The sequence below is a fragment of the Hippocampus comes genome, unplaced genomic scaffold (genome assembly GCF_001891065.2).
Source record: "Hippocampus comes isolate QL1 unplaced genomic scaffold, H_comes_QL1_v1.1 scaffold9, whole genome shotgun sequence".
NCBI classification, from domain to species: domain Eukaryota; kingdom Metazoa; phylum Chordata; class Actinopteri; order Syngnathiformes; family Syngnathidae; genus Hippocampus; species Hippocampus comes.
In genome coordinates, this window is record NW_017805275.1 from 6681811 (window position 1) to 6682036 (window position 226).

The following is a 226-nucleotide window of genomic DNA, read 5'->3' on the forward strand; positions in this document are numbered from 1 at the left end:
CATTCCAAGCCAAGCCAAGACGTCATATCAAGCCAAACCAAGCCGTCATTTCAAGCCAAGCCATCATTTCAAGCCAAGACGTCATTCCAAGCCAAACCAAGCCGTCACATCAAGCCAGGCTGTCACATCAAGCCACGCTGTCATTCCAAGCCAGGCCGTCATTCCAAGCCAAGCCAAGCCGTCATTCCAAGCCAAGACGTCATTCCAAGCCAAGCCAACCCGCCAT